Source organism: Sinohyriopsis cumingii, chromosome 13 (genome assembly GCF_028554795.1).
Source record: "Sinohyriopsis cumingii isolate HCF-2022 chromosome 13, ASM2855479v2, whole genome shotgun sequence".
Taxonomy (NCBI): Eukaryota; Metazoa; Mollusca; class Bivalvia; order Unionida; family Unionidae; genus Sinohyriopsis; species Sinohyriopsis cumingii.
The window spans coordinates 11,565,537-11,591,924 of NC_142973.1; the positions used below are offsets into that span (position 1 = coordinate 11,565,537).

The following is a 26,388-nucleotide window of genomic DNA, read 5'->3' on the forward strand; positions in this document are numbered from 1 at the left end:
ACAAGTGTGAACAGTTAGCACATTTTTTAGTTTTAGTAAAAATAAGCTAGATTTTATTTATCTATAACAATTTTTTAAAAGACATTTTCCTTTTACTTGTGTTGTATATTAGTTTGCAAAAATGCTTTCTCCAAGCGATATCAAATGGTTTTCGAACATCTAGCACAAACATATTTTGCCTTTAATAAGATTTTTTATACAATGATCATTTTCTTCAAAATTCAGGTCTATAGCCAATTTGATAGCAATTAATAACATTATGCTTGTCAATTTATTTTTAAAGCTATTTATCTGAAATGTTAGAAACATTTATTAAGGCTGTTAGAAACAGGAATGAATACTATTGGAAATACACCAGGCTCGTCCTTACCTCGTAAAGCTTCATCATTATTACAGACCTGCTGATTATACCAATCAATGTGTTTTTCAAATTGTAAGCAATATGCTAGCCACTCACCAGGAGCCACCGTGGAGGTCTTATCCTTTTCCGCACCACTGTCAAGTTGTTTTTTTTTTTATCTCATCTAAGGTTTGACAGTAGAGTTTGGGATTGTAATTCTGTCTTATGCAAAATATTCACAAACTGCACCTTGTAACGTTTGTGTTTTTGTTTTAAAAGCTGTGTATATTTTTTCTTAAGAGAGTAACACTGAAGTAAAGGTTCATGATATTCGTGTCGACTGGCTTTAATTTCTCTCGCTTTGACTCTCCAGAGTCCTTTACGGATTAAACTCTCGTCAGCAAACCATTATTGTATAATATTTTGGTATGAGGTTTTTCTTAATAGTTTTACATTTGGTATCGTATCCTATTTTCAGATTGCACTTGGTCAAACTACCACGGATAATGTTGTAAATTCATATTGGCTTGTTAATATCTGTATTCCTGTCATTCGATTTAGTTTTAGACTGATGTATCTTTTCCTAATTACGAATAACCGGATCTGAACTGCCAAATAGAATATTAACGTTTTTTTCTCGATCGTCAAAACGTTTATTAAATCAATATCAAAAGAAACCGATCAATTAATTCCTTTATTTGCCGTAAGATTATTTCAGCTTTCCTACCATTAAAAATGTAAATTGCGTTTTGTTTAAATATTTCAAGAAAATTAAATACGGTTTAGCAGATTACTCCCTGTATCTTATACAATGAACGAAAATAAACTTAGAATTACAATTCGTATGTTTTCTTCTAATTCAGGCCTGTTATGTTACAACGCTTCCAATAACTGGGGGCATTGTAACTGGTTTGTATTGCCATGCAGAAAGCAAAGATATCAGCGATAATTACATTCTGATCAAGCCCCTACTTTTACAGAATAGCAATATTAAAATAACCTCTTTAAGGCCCTTTACTTTGTGTTTACTAAACTTAACTTTATTTTCACCAACAGAAACGTAGAGGCATGTAAAAATTAACAGTTCATTGTGTGGGTACTTCGTACATAAACCACATCAAAGGAACCATCTTCCAAGAAAACATGGCAAGAAAAACAAGAAATACATAAATACGAATGCATTGGAAAAGTTTGTTTTCTTCAATTAATGCACAGAGTATTTCCATCCTTGGCTTCAAACGGCTGGAATACGTCTCCAAATTGTTGGCAATTCGCATGACATAAAATTATTATATTCACGCAGTTAAATATAACGCTACTATTCGCTGTGTTGTCTATTCTTCTATTAACGAACGACGAGAACAGGCAATACATAACATTTATTTTCTAACGAGTGACAGGAAATAATAAACAGCCAAGCACTTGTGTGTTTGCGAGTGTGTGTATATTTGTGTTGTAGATTTTTCGTTTTATGTCCGACTGATGTGTCATTCAACGCCGTAGTTCGTAAAGTTTGATACATTGATCTGAACTTTTATTTACAAGACTGACCTCTTGTCAAAATAAATCTCTTTCCGGTAAAATATCCCATATCGAGGTAGTGTAGGAAGGAAACCGTTTTACTCAGTAGAATTTAATAATGAGTAATGCTTTCGAAAACCTTTGGAGACAAAATGGCCCGTGAATGTTGGGAAATATCCCCATCAGAAAATAAGTGCCTATCATACAGACGTTTGGAATCACAATGAACATGGACCGATATCTATATATGCCAACTACATTAATGCCTTTTATTCATATGTACACCAGTTTATAATACTGCATTACAAACACTAATGTCCTGCAGTATATTGTTTGTCTTCTTACATACAACACAAACATCTGGCATGATCGAGAATCTATTGTGAAACTAAGAATGGTATTCCTTCTTGTCTGCTTCGGTCAATTTAATTTTCTACACATGCATAATTTAAAACAGTATAAAAGTTGAAAATGAAATAATGAGTTTTGTGGAGTTGACAGAGAGAATCCCATTTATTTGTTCTGTCATATTAGACAATGTCAATCCATATAATTTTGCTATTACCTATGGGATAACATTCTTAATGTTATTTAGAGGATGGTGGTATACAGTCGACGCCTCTGCTGTGTATCCTTGATCTTACTAATGCAAAGTCTGACCAATCAAATTCCCATTTGCAGATGTATTAGAATTTGTATTTGTACAACAGGCATACTTGCAATTTATGCACAAACCGACATCGGAGTGCAAAGTTCGTGCAGTCCCCTTCACAATGTCATGTAAGATACAGTTACTCTCTACTCTACGTACTTTACAATCGTGTTTAAAACTCTATCTCACCATTCTGAATTAGAACTTACATTGTTGTATTTGCCTATAAAAAGCGCGGAACCAGCCGTCAACAGCAAGACCCAGATGTCTCATCTTTTTGTTCTACAGCAGATCAGGTTCAACCAAGAAATCATCAGAATAACAAAGCAGACCGTAGTCGGACGGTACATAATACTGTGGTAGATATGAAATTACACTATTCGCTGATGGGCTTGAGTTATATACGAATACAATGATAAAACGAGACATTAGCTATGCTTTACCGATATAGTCAATTAATTAGCTGATAGCGAAACGAAACGGTAGATGACAGAAATACACTTAAATTATCTTCATCGAGCCTGCTACTTTCCGTTGCATTTAATTTGTCATTAATTGATATTGGGAGATTTTCCACAATAAACTGCGGTATTAATAAACTGAAAATTGACAGTTAATGGACGAGGCCAATATGTTATCAATAATTCTCGATGAATTTCGTTGATTAATCACGAGTCAGAAATTAATTACTCGTGTTTTCCTTTTCTTTCAGCATTGTATCGTAACCAGTGTATTGCTCAGACCATTGTTTTCTGACATCATGGTCAATAAACTGATGCTTTCATTCACTAAGAAGAATTCCTTTCAAAGCTTATGTAGTCTTAAGGATTGGCAACCTTTCTTTACTCTTCTTGCAACTTTGGTTAACTGGCCCGTGGGGTGTTGAACTAGTATACATATTTTTTATTTAGCTTAGCATACACAATTGCGTAAATATGCGTATTTCTCATTTTCTGTCTTTCTATTTCTGTCGGTCTGTATATATATATATATATATATATATATATATATATATATATATATATATATATATATAAAGGAATACAAATCATAATGCAAATTTGTAAATAACAGTCCTTTCAAGTGCATTGATACCAGCGTACGTCAGAGGTTGACTGAGACAATTGCACATAGACTGAAAGCGGAAATCGCAAAACCAGTCTAAGCTATTTCAACTCTCAAAGAATATTATTCGCCAAAGACAATAATAAAACAGAACCTAGCCTCATACAAAAACGTAGAATTTACAAAACGTTACATCATTAAGGATCTAATGCAAATAACATATGACTTTATTGTCTTGAATAAATTTATAGTATAAGCTTTCTATTTGTGACAACGATATGTTAATAACATATCATACCATAATGAGTCAGGAAACATAAAAAAGGAATCAAAGAACAACGGAGTCCAAAGATAGTTACGGAAGGTAGTAGTAAGTTCCAACAATCTATTGCTTTTAATTTTGGTAAAGAACTTGTTTCTTACAATGCTCCATTGCTACTCTTAAATGTTGGAAACAGAATAGTATATAAAACAAATATCCTAGAACAGGCTTATTCCATTATCCACCAAAAGTATTTTTGGAAGCAAAAATATGAACATACTTTATTGCTGAGCCTATTTGCGAATCCTAAAACCCAGGTAGAAAAATCACATCGATGTAGAAATAAATTCCTACTTCAGAAATCACTGAGGGTTTGACCCGTATATGTAATGTTCATTGTAAAATTAACATGACCTAAATCGTTAAAATATTGAATTGAGATTTTTTACTAAATTATATAAATTATGGCAATATCATGTATAATTTATGAAAAATTAGTTAATATTAAGTAATTTAATAACTTCTTTCTAACTGACACTTAAATTGTTGTAACTTCTAAATCGGGAATTATTAACTAGACACTGAAATTTATTTCATATTGTGTCATATTTCAAATCTTATTTGATGAAATTATGTTTTCGAACATGGGTCTATACAGATGTGGATGCCATCAAAGGTTCAAAATAGAACGTTAGTAAACAAATAAGCAATTACAACGAAATACGTAAATATTTTTCACTTTGTCAAAGTTGCTATATAAGGTAATATTTATATTAAAACAAAGAAATAAATAAGTGATATGTCTTGAAAATAAGCCCAAAGATAAAATGGAACAACAAAATACTAATTAATAAATAATATCTCAGTTAGAACATTGTAGATGATAATACAAAATTTCATGTCTAAAACGGGTAATACAGATACAATGATAGCACCTAACTATTGCTACAAAAAATGGTAGTAATTATCTCAAATAGTCAAGCTAGACAAGAGATAAAGTAATGGATGTCACCAAATAACAGTTATACATGTATACCTGTATAAAATTCTTTATAACCAACTGTTGTACAGGACCACAATAATAGTTCCTGATGTAATATAAATGTATTTATTAAATGAAATTCTCAACAAAACGAAAGTAATTAAGGGGTTATTTAAATACAGTATGCTATTTATATCAATATTGATGTCCTTACTTTTGGTGCATGACTGTAAATTGTAATGAGCTTTATATAGGTATTTGCAAGTTTTATTTTCAGAATTTATAACAAACCTGTTCACATGTTTGGGGTAATTTTCAATTAAATGATTAAGTCCCATGGGCTCTGTTGCGACTTAATAATGTATGGTGCAAAATGTCACGTGGGAGGTATTGCGACATAAATCGCGTAGGAAAATAACGCGACACAGACACATAAGGTGTAAATAATAGTAAAGAAGTGGATAAATAATTCATTCCTAATCGTATTTCCTATGTTATTGTTTTAAAAAGGTTTGCAGATGTATATAATGTTTTGTTTGGACTATTTATTGGAATTGAAAAGTGCTCATGCGACTGGAGTAAAGCAACATTTCGGGATTATTCTGAATTCATTCGAAAGAGGTTTTGGACAATGTCATTGTGATACATCAAGACTGTTGACACTTCATCATATTCAAGGATATTGGTACATCAACATATTTACAATCTGGAGTTCATTCGGAACAATATATTATTTTGGATTGTGATAAAACATTTTAAACTTATTTTGCTAAGTTTACACAGCTTGTTAGTTTTTGGATGTTTATATTACGTAGTTTATGACCATAGTGTCGTAACAAGTAAACACAGCCCATTGAATCAACGATACAATACAATTATATATTAATAGGTATGATAATCGGATACAGGCCATACAAAATATATAATAAAGAGAACAAATATAAATGAAACGTAAAAATTGGAAGATGTTTGCAAGGGCTCGGTATGTTGGGCATTTAATAGGTTTATAAAATAATTTGAATGACAGATCAGTAAAAAAAAAGTATCAAAAGAATGGGAAAGTCACCATTAGGTGAAGGGCAAAAAGAACTATTTGAAAGATAAAGGTGTAAAAGTTGCATAGGCTTTCACAGCTATTAGGCATGACTACAACAGCTCTTTTGTAAAAGGGTAAGTGGAAAGAGGTATTTGTAGTAACTGTAGTGATGACGGTGATAGAGATTGTAGTGGTGATAAAGGTTTATCGTTTTATAACAAAGTAAAACAAGGAATGAAACATATTACCAATGGCGTGTGGATACATTCAGCATATAAGTAAGTGTAGGTTCAACCAAACTCCGATCTACAGTTTTATGTTCTTCAGGGCCATTATCAACCCAATATTCACTTTTGAATTTGCGCATATCCAATCGTGGTGATAAAGAATGTTAAATATTTAATAAACAATTTTGAATTGTTTCAGATGTATTTTTTATTTCATGGTTTAAATGCTTGATCATCAGGTAATGCTAGTCATCATTCAGACAACATTCGTTTTAATAAACATTACGAAAAAACAAATTAATAGTTTAAGGTGGAAATTACATAGGGAAGGAGAGTTTGATCTCGTGAAACAAACACTAGTTTGGTCTGACATGCACATCTCACCACAACGTTTGACAGCTTGCAAGTATGGCGACATGCCGTCAATTGGAAAATCATCTATTGCAGAAATAATATTTAATTTCCGTCGCATTTTGCTGTTGGTACTACATAATTGTTTATAAGTGGTAGATTTAACTTGAAGCGTGAAAAAGATTGTCACTAGAAACTAATAACTAATTTGCAAGCTTTAGTAAATCCGAGAGTACACATGACTAGTTGCATTAGGTTTTACAGATATATAGACAAAATAATTGAAGCTGTGTGTATTATCAGCTTTGATTCTAAATGCATTAAGCTAGGTCAGCGTACATATAATTGATCAAAACAATCCTCTCTTCCGATGGGAAATTAATGAAGTATTGTTCATCGGTTATTGTAATGGCAACACCTTCCGTGTTGTCGGTAACGCTTATGACGGCAAATAATTGGGATTTTAAACAGGAAACTAATTTTTGGTGTTTTACAGTAAAACCAACCAGATGGTGATATTTCTTTGGAGGATATAATTTTTCATTATATGCTTGGTAAACTGCCCAGGATTGAACACCGATGAACATTATTCTGAAAATCGGAATAAAAACTTTGCAAATATAGGGTAAGATGTTTTAAGATAACAAATATAAAACAACCCTAACCTGTTCCTCACCTTATTCAAAGATGCAACTGAGGCTGTGTCAGACGTACTGAATTCAAAAGCTGTGAATGGATGAACTGATTAATAACTCCAATATCTCTAACGATTCTAGTTAGGACAATTATCTCTCTTTATATATGATCGACAGCCGAGCCACCAGCTCTTCCCCGGTGTTAGTGATCGCACAGTATTACATAGCACAGGTAAGCATTTAGTAGCACACGATGACATAGCACATGTAAGCATTTAGAAGCACAAGTCAACAGGGTACTACAAAATAGTCAAATGTAGATATAATTTATAGTAATTTCGATTTGTGATGACTAAAATAATATTCTTTGAATTTTGGACAAATATCAGAATTAGCTGTACGTGGAGAAATAAGTCTGTAAAATTTTACAATTATTGCTCCATACGTTAAGAATATAGTTGGATGGGACACGGGGGAAATGGTAGAACGACTTAATTGCTTCAACCCTCTGTATCAAAGACACTACCACAGAACGATAACCACAAATTTGGCATTATAAACCTAGTTCCCTTACTATTTACATAGTAACTAAAGTATGGGATTGGCACATTACTTCATTTAAATATACTGCAAAGAAAAATAATAGCTATAGTTCTGATTATGATGTTAATCAAGTCTTATTTTTGTCGATAATATTTTTGTTAAATATATAGTGTGGTATTTTTTGTAATGTTGCTATTAATTTTAGATGAATGTGATTAAAGTGTTACATTATCCATACTACTGATATTTTTTACATCTTCATAACACGCAAAATGAATGAGAACATTTAACATTCCATTAAGTGCCTTTAATAGAAACCACCGGATTTCCTGACAAATTCCGTTCTCTAATCACGAGAAGCTGAAGAAATGCTCACATTTGCAATTTATGGTTTTAAAAGGTCAGGAATCGCCTTCATTAATGTTAATAGCAACATCAGGAAATTCATCTCACCTATTGTTTTATGCCCCATTTACCAATTAACGTTCGCCATGGTTTCCATAATTGAACAAAGACGGCGTTATTCATCGACACATTTTCCCCAAGTGATGCCACAGTGCTAGTTTAGAATTTATTTTATATGACATTCTAATGGTTATTGATTTCTAATAGAAGTCGCAGCTTCTGTGGTGTTGAAGAGTTGATTCTAAAGTGGGAAATCTCAGAGTACTCCCCTACGCAGGTAACGATATCGAGACATAAGAAACCATAGCAGGTAACGATATCGAGACATAAGAAACCATAGCAGAGACAAAACTAGTGAACATTAAATATTGTCACTTACAAACGGTGCACAACCAAGAGCTTCATGCAATGATTGGTGAGGTAAATAAAAATATTCTTTGCAATAAATACCTAACGTTCTCTTTATTTTCTTTTAAGAAAAAATATAAAACATGGTTTGTGCATGGTGCAATATGAAAAAGTGCGACGACTGCAGTAGTATCTACAGATTTCGCCCATGGAATGAAAGGGTGCATAAGCAAAGAAATGTATGGATAGCTGGGGTCAGTTTATAGCGTATCACATCTCTCTCTCTCTCTCTTATTAAATAAAATGACAAAAGGATGAATCCTATGTTTATCTAATGGTAAACACACACAAATCCCAAGTTCACTTTTAGTGAAAGTTTAATCTTAATGAGTGAAGCTGTTTTTAAGAGTTTCAACATGGATATTGAAGACAGATTAAAGATGGACAAAGTAAATCCCATATATCGCCAGCTTATTGATATGAAAGTATACAAGGAAATATTTTGAATAGGTCTCAACTCTTGACTACGTTTCAGGAAATGAAGTCAATTTTAATGGGTTAATGAATCAGTTACGGTTTTGAAGATGACACAAACTAACTTCAAATTTCTATATATTAGACTTTAAATCTTTAGATTTTAACAAACAATAACTATTCACAGAAACTGGTCCCATCCAAAAAGTTGTCATGAAAATTGTGTGACTGTGTGTAAGATTTAGATTTTTAACGTAGCTTTAAAAAAGGTTAAGTCATATCGCTATGATACCTGCAGTGTGGCAGTATAACGTGATGTCTAGCATCATGCCACAGACATGTAACATGATGTCCCACCCAGTGACATTATCCTGACACCAGGCCGACCAGTCCTAACACTAACCTCTTAATGCTGAGTGCTTAGCGAGGCAGCTGTTAGTACCATTTTTAGAGTCTTTGGTATGACTTGGTCGGGTTTCAACCCACGACCTCCTGCATCCAATGCGGAAGCTCTAACCACCGGGCCACCGGAGCGGTCTGTAAGGAAAATTTAAAATTAAAAAAACCCCATTAAGGATATCTCAGGACTACCCGGGGTCTTATCCTAAAATTTAATGTCTGTGTCTTTAATTGTGTTGAAGGTAATTTGCATCATTAATGGAGGGACAGATAGAGATTTACATGAAGTCATAATACCCACCTGTTTAAAATTTGCATTGGGATAACAGTCATGGTCATTGTAGTTGAAAATTATTCAAACATTATGACTGTCAAGACAAAAACAAAACAAATTTGCCTTTCTCTGAACTTAATTACATAACTAATAACTACACACATTAACTATACTGATGAGAATTTTATTTTAATATTTAATACTAGTTATACGTAAGAAATTCTTCCTGAAACAATGTCTTTCGTCTAACCTAATATGATATTACAATTGTTCATAATATATAAATTTTCTATTCATTTGTCATGACTGTAGAAGGAATGTTTGTGAGGTACATGCAAACAGTGAATGGGAAAGCTGCCAAACTCAACTTATTCACGTTACAAGTGATGCTAATTATTATTATTATTATTATTATTGCCTCAACTTTCTCAGAAAAAACTGAGTTTTTACAAGAACTACAATTCCAAACATTTTATGGAATTGTTTTATATATTATGCAGCAGTGTTCCTTTAATATAACATTTGCAACCGTCAGTAGCTAAGACAAAACGTACGCAATATATGGAAGCATTGACTGCTTAGGACTTTGCACCACTTCCCTTGCAAACACTTTTGAAACTGGCATTCCGTATAGCTTCCTTCTGATTATCGTTAGATTACTATATTAGTTTGTTCAAAAACAGTTACATATGTACATACTTTCTAGCTAATATTGTCAAACCGTTCGATGACCACCAAGTTGTTATTGACCATACCTTTCTTTTGTTATGTCCGCCATTTTTAGTATGCAGCGTAATTCGCAAAGTGCAAGCAAAAATTAAAAAAAATGCAAGACAGTCGATGAATTGTTTCGTGTTGTAGGATAGTTCAGATTGTGTATAATGCAATTGTTCTATACCATTACCTTGTGAACATATGGCCTGATTCATATACCTCCTATTTAATGTCGCTACAACTATATTCCATCAGTGAATTAACCATTCGCTTTAGCTTCATATTATTGCTCCTTTTGCTTTTATAAATATATATTTAAACAGACGCAAATGTCACTTCTCTCTCTCTCTCTCTCTCTCTCTCTCTCTCCTGTTTAATAATTGAGACTTACTCTTTATTTGTAAAAGAAACCTTTGTTACCAGATTAAAAAAGGGCAAATTCCGCATATAAATATTTTGGAGAATATATTCCAGAACCCAATTTCAGAAAAAATCTCAATATTTCACCAGAGACTCTAGATAAATATATAAATATGTTCCAGTGCGTGAAATCTGATCTGAAAGATATCAAATAAAGTTAAGAATATTATTAATTTATTTTCAAAATTAAGGCAAAATCTTGTTAATCTATAGACGTATTTACTTGACTGCTAACTCACTCAGACGGCAAGTTTTAACTGAGACCAATTATTGATAAAAATACTCGACACAATGGATCATACTAGTTGACGCAAACTGACACTGAAAGGGATCCAGAGGCATTACCAAGGACGGATTACGGTTATTGGCTGATAATTTTGTGGAGAAAAACAGAAATCGCATTGCCTCGATTGACTTTGGCTTTTAATGTCTATTAAGTTTTCCTGATTAATGGTCGTACATTAAAATGCCTAACAATTCAGATAATTGTTAAATCCTTCTTCGAAAAGTGGCGATTTTAATGTTCTACACGATAGTGAGTCAATAGCCAGCCCTGTATACATTTTATTTTGTTTGAATAAAAGGCAGCCGTTCTAAGTTCCTATGAAAGAACGACTTGCAATAAACACTCAGTTAGTTTGACAGATTATTTAATATTATTTTTGGACAACATTCATTTATTTGCTTCTCTGGCAAATGAGGAATATCGGGCTTTATCTAGCATGGTACAAAATATTTTAGTAATACGTAAGAACGTGAACATTTACAACTTGCATATTTTGTGTGTTTTTATTTTCATTAGTTTGTCAGATTGCTTTTATTTTAAGTATTTTTTATCATTATTTTCATTTTAGAAAAAGGATGAAAATAAAATCTGGATTAACCTTTATCATTGTATTTTGGTAAGAAATGCAATTTCTGGATTTATGTAAATTTTCAGGATGTATGTACATCGTTATAAGTATTAATGTTATTGATAGTTTATCAAATTCCGTAACAATGTACAATATATATATATATATATATATATATATATATATATATATATATATATATATATATATATATATATATATATATATATATATATATATATTCACATTCCGGGGAGTGAGTTCTGATTGGTAAGAAATTGAACTTGCCTTCCAAAAGAAATTCAATAGTTGATATAATTTACCCAGGTCACGATTTCATAAACCATTTCAAGTTCAGCAGAACCTAGCTAAAAGTTTGCATTCTGATCACTTATAAACTACAAGACAAAATTAATCAAACGTGTCATATTGGGGCTTAACATGAAGATGCTAACCTTAAAGACCGTGTTTTCTCGCTTATAAGTTGGGTCAAACTGCAAACAACCAAGATACCGCTTTGCCATAGGATAATGTGTCTGCAAATCAGGGTCTATGTTTTTTTGCTCTAATGATACTCCTAACAATCTGCATATACCCAGATCTGCTGTCGCATGATACCACGGCCAATCTGAGTCTTTGCAGTAGGACCCATCTTACAAGTTCATATGTATAATAGTGTACAATAATGTAAAAGGGGCCGGTTTTTACACAACTAGTATTTATGAATTAATTGTTTGACATTTTATAAGTTGGCTAGAATATTTAAAACTGAGAAAAATCAATTAAAGAAAGAAAATGCTTATCATGCTTTCGGATTGTAAAGAAATAAAACCCAACGACTCTATGCTACAAAAAAAAAAAAAACTTCTTTTTAGGTATATTTCTGTCCGCGAAGGATAGACCATTCTGGAAAGTTTCTTACTTCTTTGATTTCTAGATATATGTAGATATAGTCACAGTTGTCACCGATCACAAATTCTCGATCTGTTTTCCAATCTTCTTAAAGAATTCATGATTTGTCTTCTGACCATGTGAAGCAGTCAGCTAGATACGTGTCTATGGCCACGGTTGTCGGTTGACAAGAATGATGCTGTGTATCTTTATCAGTCTCAAACCAATATTCTCTTCGTTTTATTTCAATGTACACAATAGCTTGACACACTTATTTCTGTTTCAATGTACACTGTAGCTTGACGCGCTCCGTTCACCTCCTTTTTCTCCAATATGATTTTTCGAATTGACATCAATTCAGCTGGAAGAAATTTCCCATGTGCTTCATCGTATAGTTTGAAGTAATCATCTCTGTGCCACATGGTATAGTTTGAAGTAATCATCTCTGTGCTACATGGTATAGTTTGAAGTAATCATCTCAGTGCTACATGGTATAGTTTGAAGTAATCATCTCTGTGATGCATGGTATAGTTTGAAGTAATCATCTTTGTGCTACATGGTATAGTTTGAAGTAATCATCTCTGTGCTACATGGTATAGTTTGAAGTAATCATCTCTACAGGTACTTCCAACTCAGGTCCAAAATTATACCAATTTCATTATTAACGCGTATATTTAATAAGTTTTCTTTTATCCATCTATTATCGTTTTCATTTCACCATCTGAAAATTTTCACTGGTAAATACTGAGGCCATGCTTGCCATAAAGAATGCTTTTCTTATATGATCCTCTTAAATTATTCTGATTGGTAACCTTGCTTTTACCAATCATTATGTCCCAGATGTGGCATATGTTACGAAAATAACACTTAGTACGGTCTTCTTCGGAAATGATTATGGATTTTGCATTTTCTAATCTCAAAATTCTTCATATGCAAGTTTTGCAATCCTCCCAAACAACATGTAAAATATCTTAATGCAATCAGTTCCCTCTGTAAACAATGCAGTTTTATTATTTGTGAATTATCTTTAGATAATCCTGCAAGCATCTATTTATAATTGTTTTTGCAGTCTAAGTTTTGCTGTTTTTCTTCCAGAACACCTTGTCTGTGACAACTAGTCTTCATTCGTAATTGTCTCCGTAACTTTGTCATCGACGTTGACAACGACACAAACTACAAACCTTTGACCAAATCACATTCAAATTGTAAAAGCCAACAATCAGAACCTTTAAATGTTGGCTGAAAATTGTGAATTTCACAACGGAACCTACAACTGAACCTACGCGGTTCGAGTCTCAGATTCAGTCAATATGGGTATGTGAGAAAGCTTGCCAGTAGCTTCTCGTGGGTCGGTGGTTCTTTCAGGGGTTTTCGTGGGTTCTTCCTCCACCATTAATACTGGCCGCCATGTATAGCCTATCGTGTGCTGAAAAATGGCGTTAAACTCCACAACAACAACAGCAACAACAACTGAACCTACATCAGGCATCATGCCGATTGTATTTACTACATTTCATGACAATCTTTTGTCACCATCTAATTTAGTTGACACGGAGAAGTGATTTAGTAGTTCTAAAAATGAATTTTCGATCTTGTGTTTATTTGAAACACCCTAGGTAAATTCCTAATCTCCATATAGTGAGATCTTTCTGCGGCATACAAAATGACTAAAATTTTACTCTCTCTCACGGGTCTAATTTAATTTCTCTCTTGCCTGTACATTCAAAGCCTGAGTAAATGGTGTACTTCTTGTCTCAGACAATTAAGAAATTGATGGATGTTGTAATTTAACAAATGCCTGTACCGGTAACAATCACTTCTGATTATTGCCGTATTGCTATCAGAGAAGCAGAACTCTGATCGCCATGTGTGTCTGAGACAGACAGACAGACAGAGAAAGGGAGAGCACCCGAAATTGCAAATTATAGTTAATGAGTCAGTTGCAGCTTCATGAGCAAATTCTGATACGCGTTTAATATCCTCTCTCTGCATCTTTCTCTCATATATTTATTAATTAAAACAAGCCTATTTATGGTTTTTGCATGAAGTAACCCAGCTCTTCTTCACATAGTTCTTAAACTTAATACAAATTAGAGAAGTAGCCCCTTTTTTCAAACAAACCCTGTCAATATGTCGACTGAACGAAAACATAAAGTGTATTTGTGCTAGTGTAACTTAGACCTGCAACAATGAATCACATTTCACATGCCCTGTAAAAAGGACACAACGTGTCATTTGACGCGTTTTATCTGTCTAGTCATATATTCTTCCCAGCTGGTGATAAAATTTTATGTTTCTGATGATCGTATACCTTATGAATTTTATGAAAGGTCATTAAATAAAATAAAAGTCAGAAAGCACAGTGTTTCACTATGTTGGCTTTTGTTCTAAATCAACTCAAAACTACACAATAAAATGATAAACCTCAACTCTGAGCTCGTAATTGCCTTAAACACTTTGCATGTTCCAAAAACAACCCATTTTTTAAACCTGTTTTGAATCTGTACGTGCGAGATTGTGTGTAAAAAACAACACAAAAGGGAAGATTATCTATAATGCGTAAATTTGACCTTTGTATCGAAATACCGTTTGATTTGCCATCAATTAACAATACCGCCTATTAGCTATATTATATAGAACAAACGTAGTACTTTGTATCAACAGTTAATTTCAGCGGCATTCATATAGATGTATGATTTTTACGAAAAATCGTTATGGCTAATATTTGATACATCGGAAACAATATAAAATTCACAATATAAATAACAATATGGACTTCACGACATAATTTGTCATTTATAACATGCCATACATTTTATTTCCATCACAACAGCTGTTACCTAAATATAATGTTATAGCTCTTGATCACAGTGTAAACAATTTATTAATTCGTCCAAATTACTAAGACTATATTTGAAGATTTATTGACGAAGACTCAAAGGGCCAGAAGACCACTGCATTATGTCTCGCGGACTTGCAAAAAGAATGCTTCCTCAAGCGTGAAAAATAAGACTACTTACTCAAGCGTGAAAAATAAGACTACATACTCAGGCGTGAAAAATAAAATATTGCTTTCTGCACACGAAAAGCCATAAAGGTAAAATAACAATATAAAATAGAAATTTAAAAACCAGAGGGAGAACTTTGGAGAGAAACACACCTTTCGATGAAAACTGTAAAAAAAATCAAACTATTTTTTGATAATCATTTAGTATATAGTTTTGCTCGGGAGTAGGCAGCAATGGTTCCTTTTACTCTCTCTCTCTCTCTCTCTCTCTCTCTCTCTCTCTCTCTCTCTCTCTCACACACACACACACACATACACACGAAAACCGAGACCTATTACATGATGGCAGAGGCGGGAAGAGAAATTGTATGTTGTCCTGATAGCACCCACATTTTAACTATTCCAGACTTTCTTAAACATTTTTCCGGAAGTTTACTATTTTTGTAAAGAAAAATTGCATAAGCTGTGCTCGCACTTCAGGATGAATTGCCATGATAAGTCTTGGGTATGATCATCATTTATAGTGCACGTGTTTTTATTTATTATATTACTTATTGTTCATTTTATTTTTTATTTGTTTAAATTTATTCTTTCGCTGTTTTTCTTTTCTATCTTATATTTACTACAGGTTATGTATTTGTCGCTACGTTTTGATGTATAAGAAATCGAGGTCTGCCAATAATATGAGATTTTGTATTAGATCCTAAGTATCGAAGTGGTTTACATATTCTCTTCGTATTCCAGCACACGCGAGTTCGATCCTGAAAATACAGATTGTTTTAACTGTCCCATCTATAGTTAGTAATCTTCTCCGGTTTCTCTTATTTTGTTACAGACTGTATAAATGTATATGCCTCAAACAAGCATGAATTGTACTTTTGCTTGTTTAACTTCTTGCTTCAAAGTCATTACCATCGTGTACTACATGCATTAATTAAAAAAAAAAAAAAACGGTTTAATGATTATAGCTTCCAGCCCTTACTTAGGTTCTGGCAGGTGGCAGCGGATGGCATCGTACCGTATGTTTGTCGACTGGTTATGCTACGTTATATACCTGTTTATAAAGTCGGATGATTTTTCTTTGTCTGATTAATCTTTCAAATTATGTGATGTTTATGAAACGTGGCCTTCTTTAAGAGCATTGCACGATTCGACAATTTGTTCATATGATGGTGTTTAATTTATAAGTAGCTATACTGACTGGACTAACAATTCTTACTGAATCAGCGTTCCCAGGCATTTTAAGCTAATTTGTTGCAAATCCACCGCTGGACTCGTGCAATGCAATTTCATACTAACAATGGATTATGGAGGAAGCCGGTAGTATTCAGAAAGTGCAAACTAGAATCTATGAAGAAGTCAACTAGTATGAAATCCACTCCCATTTTCATAACATGCATAATTTCACAAATATCACAACAGCAATGCATCGGTAGTTATACAAAGTATTATTATATAAATATTATCAATACAAGCCCCTGACCATTACCATGTTACTTTACCAATTACTGGAAACTTCAACTATAATCATCGTTCTAGATTCGTCTTACACCGTTTCCGACCCCATGTTCAATCCCAAGTTTTAGGTTGTGTGGTCATCCCCAGTGGTTGGTAGTTCTCATCTGGTTCTCCGTTTCTCACCAAAGATCCACTCATATCACCAAACTGGTCTTCGATAATGGTAATTCGTATTTATTATAGCTATTGACCAAGCGATGTATAATATATTAAGTTTAATTCCAGTACGCTCCAGGAATCTGTCCCTGATATTTTTTGTTGAAAACTGCGAGTAATCTACTTTCTTTTCTTGTTCTGTGTAATCAAGATATAGTAACTATTCAAAGAATCCTCATGCAATTTATTTGGAAGAAATAATTGTAACGGAGAACACTGATTTTTAATCCCAATTAGTGCACCAGTCTGACATGCATAGCAACAGATTCATAGCAAAGAATAATATTGCCTTCTATACAATTCGTTTATACGTTTCTATAGAATTTCACATACATGTATTGATGCCGAACCCAGATGCAGATAAAGTAAACGACAAATGATAAAAACTGGCATGATTACTGATATGACAAATATGAAATTTTATCTGGATTATCGACAGTGTACTAAGATATCCATCTTTTACTGACGTTTTTGTAATGGCCAATGACGTTTCGACTGAGGAAACATTCTATAACAGCAAGATGGTGAATCTAGAAAGGCTCTTTTTCCAGATCGAAACGTTGATTTATTCAAATTAAAACTACACAAAAATTAAGCCTTCATACGATATTAGAAGGCTCGTTTAATAAGCAATTCAATTATGTCGCTTTAGAGATAAAGTTTTACTGCCCACAAGTTATGAATTTGTGTCTTATTTTTAGATATTTGAATTTAAACCTGGTTTTATCTCATATCACGTATGTTTACTGCAAAAATAAAGCTTAATTAATGATAAATTCTACAATAGTTGAATTAGAAATATTTTTAAAAAAAAAAAATACCGACATAATTTTGTTGCCTGTCCTTCAAAATTATGCAGATTGTCAAGAGTTTAGATGAGGTGGGTAATGAGGGATGACAAACTGCACAAACTTTCAAATAAGCTCATCAAAGTTTCAATGATTCAATGATTCATGAATCTTATATCTAAAATTAACTATCATCATATCAGTAACAACTGGAAATAACTGGCTTATATTATTTATAACATGTCAATTAATTTGATATTTTGAGACCTTTCTATGTTCTAGCCGAACATTTTGGATGCTTCATTTTGTACTACTGCGACACTTGGACACATTCTTTTAAAAACATGGAGTTGCATAAAAATTTGTCAATAAACCTTTAACTTCGTATCTCTGTACCCAACTAGCCTTCATTATGTCGGCAAATATTCAAGCACTCAAATATTCATTTCCTTACACTTTGCATTTTATTTTTAAATAATGATCTGACAAATTGAATGTTTCTTTCATTTAAAAGCGCTGATTAAAGTACACAGTCCCACAACTTGCAAACGGGGAATCGGAGCAGTTTAGAAATACAGTCTGCTTCACTGCAATGACCGTCATCTAAATGTGTGATCTGTGAAGAATTGTATACCATTTTTCTGGCAATTGTTTATCGAAACAATTACAAGCAAATGATTTTTGACATGTTGGTAATAAAAGTTGCAAATTGTATTCCTGTTCGATGATAAACGTTACCACAGTGATGTATGCAATATGTGTTGGTTATTTTACAGAATATGTCGATATTAATTTCATTTTATGAATTAAAAACATTTTATCTCACGCACATTTTTAATTAGCCTTAAAGATGTCATAAATTTTGCAAAATATTGCATCATTCATTTTATAATCGGTGATTTAATTTATGATTCAATACAGAATCGGTACAGATTAGATATTTATTGCAATGATATTACCAATTTGAAAAGAAGTGATGTTATCCGTTTCACATAAAACGGCAAAGTTATTCCATAAAACAGGAGGATTGAAAAGATTGCATCAAAAATTCTTCAGGAAAGCTTGGAATTTGAGCTCCACACAATATTTTATATTGCCGTATTAGGTATGTGCATATGAATTATGTGAAAAAGTCACTAATTTCAAGTCCTTGGGCATTAGACGAACATGGAATAAGAAAACTCATCCCCTGCATTAGTTTAAAATATTTATCTTATAGTAAGTTGAAATCAGAATAGAATTACAAACACCACCAATTCAGTTACCCCATTTTTGCTTAATTTGTGAGACATTTAATATGAGCACGCATTTAAAAGATCATCAGCCATAGATTGTATAGGAACAAGAGCGTGCAATGACATAACATCATAGATTTTATAGGTACAATAATATACAAAGACATAACATCATAGATTTTATAGGTACAATAACATACAATGCCAAACCTTCTGATATAAGCTTCCAATACTTTTCATCAGAGTTACAACTGTTTCAAATCATTATTTCACAGACTTATTCCAGAATTTGCGTCTTTTTATTAATGTTACATAGTCTTCCGTACTTGCAATGAAGTAAGTCAGTTATGGCTATCAAGTTTCGATTTTTATCATTCAAAACTAAAATAGTAATATTGTATAGTTTTCATTTAATGTTCTTGTCATATATGTTATTAATATATCTTAATAAATAGCTTCACATAGAAACAGAGAGAGAGAGAGAGAGAGAGAGAGAGAGAGAGAGAGAGAGTGTAAAAAGAAACCTCTTGGTTTCTAGATCAAAAATACCTACGGATGTAGGGTAAAAGATCAAACGTATTATGGTTTTTTAAAGGGCAAGGTCACACACAGACTTTTATGCGTCCATATCTCTTCGTATGTAGTCCGTATATGCGAACATTTGTAACATATTCTATGCACATTTAATAGTAATGGCGAATTTTTACAAATAAAATTTAGAGACATATGGTATATCTTAGACATGGTCGGTATATTAACATGTTTCCGACAATAATTTAGCAGAAGGCAGAATCAGGACATCATAACAATAATTCAGTTATAATTGCACTCAGTCAGAGCAATGAACATGTCCTAATTAAGTTTAGTATCTCACTAATTAATGAAGCCTAAAACATAGTTTAGTCTAATGGCCGTTTTAACTGTCTTTGACTGCACCATTTTCAACACAAGTCAAAATGAATAAATTATTTTCCGGGCTCTAATCAATATCACTTACATAACAGTGAGTGGTTGCTAATCGGATGATGAAAAGTAGAATAGCCTTTTAGATGGAATAGCCTTTTAGATGAGTATTTTATAATTTATAGAAGAACTTGTGGATTTAACTGGTTTGTAACTTTAAAATGCCTTCCGTCCAAGTGTGTCACAAAAATAGCCGATCTAAAACAACGCTCAGATCAGCATTAAATTGCAGTTTTAAAGAAGGCAAACACAGCCTTGTCTTCGAAAAGATAAATCAAATCTTTTTAAATATTTGTAACTTTATTAAACTTGTATGTAAAAATATAAATACAGACAATGTTTATCTAAGCGTGAAATCACTGGTAATATGCTCCAGTAATAACAAATATATTATTCAATCATCGGTATTCAAACGTGACAAGGATAAAAAAAAGGGAAGGAAAATCTCGACTCAGGGCTGAGCAAGTGCACATAAATAAAGATGAAAACTATAAAGGAACCGAGACCAGATTCAGTATAGGCATGAATTCAAGCACCTTTATCCATTGATACCTCGAACTCTTATATAGGCCAATTCTTTAAACGAGTGCAGATTTTCAGTGTTCTAATACCCCAAACTGTTCTTTATTACAAATTTTGATACATTCAAAATTTCCCACCAATTAGTACTAGAAGAACATTAATAAGTAGAAAACCTCAACAAGAACTTAAGAAGTCCAGTACTTACCTTATTCACAAAATATATTTTCTTTCACACAGTCAATCTTTCGGTCAGTTATCTCTGTGAGCAGCCAGTTCAAACTATATTTGCTGTTCTTAATGAAGCTTTGCGAGTCTTCTCTGTCTCTTCCTGACGACAATTACTAGAGTACACACGTATGGAAACTTGCGACTAAGCCGTTGGCTCGAAGTGAGTTTACGCCCGCTTGTTCACTCGTACGGACGCAGCCTTTCGAGTCTGTTGTTAGTGATGGGATATCGGTTTAAATATGAACACAGAAACGGATAAGGGGCGTGGATCATCACCAATCAATACACCTACATTCATAATTTCTGTCATACCACAAGAATGTCATTCGGCAGAGGCGTAAATAACAAGCTCCTGATGAGGAAGCTCAATTTTTTTTTTTATATTTTAAAATTGCAAAATATCGCACACATAAAAGGCACAATTTTCGATTGCGATAATGCTACGTTAACAATAGGTTATATACCTGTTTATAAAGTCGGATGACTTTTCTTAGTCTGATTAAAATGGAATTATAAACCATTGGCTATTCCGATCTATACCAAACTCTGCATGATTCAAAGGAATATTAATAATAGCTTAATTATGAAGTTCACTAGACCTACTTTCTGCCAGGAAAAAAAGCAAACGATTTTTTAAAAAATGCTTTTTTGATGTTAGAGTACTTCAGTATGATTCAGTATGGTAAACCCCGCCCGAAGTATCTGGTAAATAACTTTATATCAATATCATATTTTCAGATTTAACGAAGGAGCAAAGCCGTTCACGAGACATATATCCATTTGTCGATTGTTTTAGGTGATACATGATTGATATTCCCTGCAAAACTATTTAATAATACAAGGATTCTTTATTAAAGTTGCTACCTTTTACAATTTGAAAAAAAATAAATAAACTGTTCACGGTCTCAAACTAAAAGTTGCATGAAAATGAATATGATTCGATTAAATATCGTCGTGTGCCTGAAATGAGGGTAATTACATTTCCATAAATAGCATTTAATATTTGTCTTACTCTAAGTAATTCCTTGTCTTTGAAAACATATGTCGATAATTCGCACCGGGCGTCCATGTATACCTTTCTATCTATACTTGTTCAACAATATTTCGCACCGGGTGTCCATGTATATCATTCAATCTATACTTTGTCAACAATATTCGCATGTCCATGTATACCTTTATATCTGTACTTTTTTCAACAATAATCGTACCGGGAGTCCATGTATACATTTCTATCTACACTTTTTCAACAATAATTCGCACTGGGCGTAAAGGTATACCTTTCTATCTATACCTTTTTCAACAATAATTTGCACCGGGCGTCAAGGTATATCTTTGCATCTATACCTTTGTCAACAATAATTCGCACTGGGCGTCAAGGTATACCTTTCCGCCTTAACTTTTTTAAATAGTCACTGGTACAGAGAGTCCACGTATACCTGCCCATCTAAACTTTGTTCAATAGTCATTCGTACAGAGAGTCCACGTATACGAGTCCATCTAAACTTTGTTCAATAGTCACTCGTACAGAGTCCACGTATACCTGTCCATCTAAACGTTATCAATAGTCACTCGTACAGAGAGTCCACGTATACATGTCCATCTAAACGTTATCAATAGTCACTCGTACAGAGCGTCAAGGTATACCTTTCCACGTTAACTTTGTTCCATCATTTAAAAGCATGAGGTAAAAAAATGCATTTGGTCTGTAAGGGCTTCAAAGTTTAAGCGAAGAAACACGCGCACTCACAACAGACCAAATGCACACTTTGAATGGCAAGTCGAACAAATGGATAAGTGAAATACAATTACACGCAATCGACTGTACATGCAGAAATAACCCTAGTTTAATGTCTGAATAGACAAAGACCTTTAACAGATCCTCCTAAAATCTAGTTTTGAAAGCAAGCAACTACTTTTTATATTTGATATTGTTTTTATAATGGCAGCCTTTTTTTGAATTTAATCAAAGACAGTGTCGTGACTGGTTTTTACTCATCCTTCGATCAGCCGGCGTGGAATTTCACTCAAAGTAACACGAATGACAGATTAATTGCATCTCGCTACAGCAAGAGATTATTTTACCGTTGTCTGAACCATCATTAAAATTGTCAAATAACTTTATATTCTGATTCGGTTGCAGACAATTTTACAGTTGGTGTTAGTGTTCCTCTCTACTATTTCAAAATATAATGTACAGAACTAAAACTATAAAACCGTCTTCTGGCAACTTATTTAAAATGTTGCTAATATAAATACTACTATTCTTGTAAGTATAAAAAAATATCAAACCTAAATAGTTTAAAGTTATATGTATTTGACCCAAGTATTATATCTAAATTTTTGTTTCATCTGGAAAAGAAAGGTAGTCGTACTGAATGCCAGAAGTTTGTGGTTTGACGCTATCCTGATGAGACAGTTTCTGTACAAAATGATAACCATCTCACTTTCTACAGACTGGACACTACATTAAAATCAAAATTCATTTCGCGTTTGAAAGAACCTCGCACATTTAGGAAAGGGTTCAAATAAGGCTGGCAAACACACTGTCAGAATAACATTATAAACTTGCACTGTGTGGCTGGCGCACGTGTTCCCTATGAAGACACATGTAAACATGAAAAGTCACAAAGACAAATACATACATTTTAATGAGTGTCTAAACCAAAAAGCAGCGTAACACGTTCATTATGGTGCATGCAATACGCAGAGCGTAAATATCTACTAATGAAATACAACTTCCGTGGTGATATGCGGTGATGTTTCGATATAACTATCTCCCAGGTAAGAACTCGAGCTGTTGACGTGGGTATTTTGCAAACAATATGATAAAGGCCAAAGGTAAAATATTTAGATACACATTCCCAATATGCATAATTACATACAAGTAGTGAAGGGGGATACATTACGTACAATGGAAATTAGCATTACAGACCCCCTTGGGAACATATACGTACAATGGAAATTTAACATGGCGAAAAATCGTGGGAACATATATGTACAAGGGGAATTAACATGGGAATAAATCGTGGGATACTATGCGTACAAGGGGAATTTAACATGGGAATAAATCGTGGGTCAATATACGTACAAGGGGAATTTAACATGGGATTTTTTTTTAAATTTTAAAAAAAGGGGGTAGGCAATTCAAAGGCTATCTCTTTTCGAGAAATATGGGGGCCCTGAAAAGGGCCTTTGGGTTTTCTTTTAATTTCTTCTTTTTCTCCACCAAGTTCTTATTTTATCTCCTACACTCTTCTTCCCTTTCTTTTTTTCTTCTCCTCCTCTTCTTTCTTCTTCTCTTCCTCCTCTTCTTTCTTCCTCTTTTCATTTTCTTCTTCTTTTTCAATTTTTTCGTTCCATTTGCGTATTCTTATTCTTTCCTCTTCATCCTCCTTCTCCTCCTTTATCTCTTTCATAACGCAACTAATCTTGTCCTTTGCTTTTCTTAAGTTATTAATTTCCATCTTTACACGATGGGGACTATAGGAATAATGGTCTTCAACCAGTCTTATTAGCATCTGTTCCATTATTCCTAAGTTGTCTAAAACGTCTTGCAAGGTTTGTATTTTGTCCATTTGGTTTGACGCCATCTTCTTTTTATTCTTTGCAGAATGGTTTGAACGACGAACACTGTGGGTTCTTATAGTGAAAGCGCGTACGTGAAGGAAAACATCCCCCTAAAACATAAAATGGATCTTACCTAGATCATGACCCAACAACGCGCGGACGTGAAGGAAAACATCCCCCTACTTTCTCATTTCATATAATATAACCCTAACTATACTCTCTACATACGCTAATAATCAATAAATAAACCCATAATCTACTATTCACACAAACTTACTTCAGCATTTACAAACACAAACACACAAACACATACACTTCCACTATTCGTAAAGAGTTAGTGTTTATATTCACACTACTCTACCTATGCACAATGGCAATTCGATAGTTATTTCTTTTCTAGAGTATTGGGTAGCCCTTAAAAGGGCTGTTTTTTTTGAACTCCTGATGCACCTATCTAATGGTTGCACCTTCCTGGCCTGGCGCCACACACGCATCTTCTTCCCCAGTCTTCTTTCACCTTTCTTCTGGGGAGCGCAGAGGGAGAATGATTCGCTTCAACACCCCAATCCTCTGTCTCGGGAATATTGAACGACATCCTCTCTTCTCTTTTCTTTTCCTCTTCTTCCCTCTCTCTTCTCTCCTCCTCTTCTTTTTTCATTCTTGCTTCTTCTATGATAGCCTCCGCTGATAGTTCGTTTACTATGCGCCTGGCATATTCCAGGTGCATCTGGAGTTCTAACAGTTTCACTATTCTGCTATTCATTCTTCTGGCTGTGTTGATCAATCAACAAGGGTAGCTAGACTGCCCAGCGAGTTTCAATTTATAGTGAAAGCGCGGACGTGATGGAAAACATCCCCCTAATAACATAAAATTGATCTTACCTAGATCATGACCCAAAACAACGCGCGGACCTAAAAGAAACACTCACTCACTTTTTTATGCTACCCATCACTATTGTAAAATTTTTATAAATCACTTCAATAGACTATCCACATACGCAAAGCAATCCAATCTAACCCAAAATATACACCTCTAACAGCCAAAAAAACAAACATCATTTTAATCTACTATCCATACCAACTTACTTAACCACTTACTAACACAAACACACAAATACATACACTTCCACTATTAATAAAGAGTTAGTGTTTATTTTCACACTACTCTACCTACACACACTGGCAAATTGATCGTTATTTCTTTTCTAGAGTATTGGGTAGACCTGAAAAGGGCTGTTTTTTTGTTTGCTATGGCATTCTTTTTTAGTTTCTAAGAATGCGATGTCCTCTGAGGATAGACTTTCTGGCGATAGGTCTGCTTCTTCGGAAAGAGAAGAAGAACTCTTTGGTGTCGATACGGCAATCGACAAAGCCTCTGTCAGCTTCAGGTTGCTGCTGTTGTTGTTGCTGCTGTTGTTGCTGTTGCTGCTGTTGCTGCTGTCTCTGAAGTCTGTACTTCTCTGTCCATTCTTCTTTTTCCCTGTTCATTTCTTCTCTGAAGAGCTCTTCTATCAGGTCTTCAGTGATTTTTAACATTCTCACATTCTCTATTTCTTCTGGCTTCGGTATCAGACTGTGTCTTACCCTATGCAAATTCACGTAGGCTTCGTTGAGCTTAGCTAGTTTGGAGCACATCTTCGTAGGAGGATGAGTCGACAATGGATGGTTAGACTGGAAACAACCCCGGTTCTTAAAATCAAAGCGCGGACGTGAAGGAAAACATCCCACACACGGTTTTCGAGCCGCAACGTTCAGTGAGTGTCATGAGAGGGATAGTAAGAAATCAAAGAGCATCAATCCAACATTCTTATAGCTAAACAAAACCACAAAGGCATTTTTTCAAAAGACAACATTTTTTATTCAAAAAATCACTTAACACTAAACAACAACAACTCTAACATTTTTTAACAATAATCCAACACTATAACATCAAACAATTTTTTTCAAATCACAAACATTTTTTTCTCAGTGGACAATCTACTTTGAACAGGGTTGACAACGTTGTGAATGA

The 26,388-nt window shown here is 33.6% G+C and overlaps 1 protein-coding gene across 1 annotated transcript in view; it reads right to left on the reverse strand.

The window, feature by feature from the left end:
* LOC149784944 (uncharacterized) overlaps nucleotides 1-21,001 on the reverse strand; it is a 53,194-nt gene extending 32,193 nt beyond the window's left edge. The window contains exon 1 of the mRNA XM_089931165.1: nucleotides 20,788-21,001. The gene's annotated coding sequence lies outside the window, so the exon portion shown is untranslated. The remainder of the gene's footprint in view (nucleotides 1-20,787) is intronic.
* Nucleotides 21,002-26,388: the final 5,387 nt, after the last annotated feature.